Source organism: Arachis ipaensis, chromosome B07, assembly GCF_000816755.2.
Source record: "Arachis ipaensis cultivar K30076 chromosome B07, Araip1.1, whole genome shotgun sequence".
NCBI classification, from domain to species: domain Eukaryota; kingdom Viridiplantae; phylum Streptophyta; class Magnoliopsida; order Fabales; family Fabaceae; genus Arachis; species Arachis ipaensis.
The window spans coordinates 125,118,215-125,118,414 of record NC_029791.2 but is presented as its reverse complement, the minus strand read 5'-3'; positions in this window follow the sequence as shown (position 1 = coordinate 125,118,414).

Here is a 200-nt window from a genome sequence, read left to right as displayed (position 1 = left end):
TTGGCACTATTCAATGTGGCTTCACCCCATCCTATGATATCCAAACTTCGTCATACCCTTATTTGTAGATATTTAAAATTTCTACTTGTCAAATATCCTTCCCATCCTAATTCGTCCCTCTCAAATATATTTTAGTCACTTTTTTTTTTGTCTAAACTAATAAAATTTATTATGAAACATCAAAATGTGTATGCGTAAAT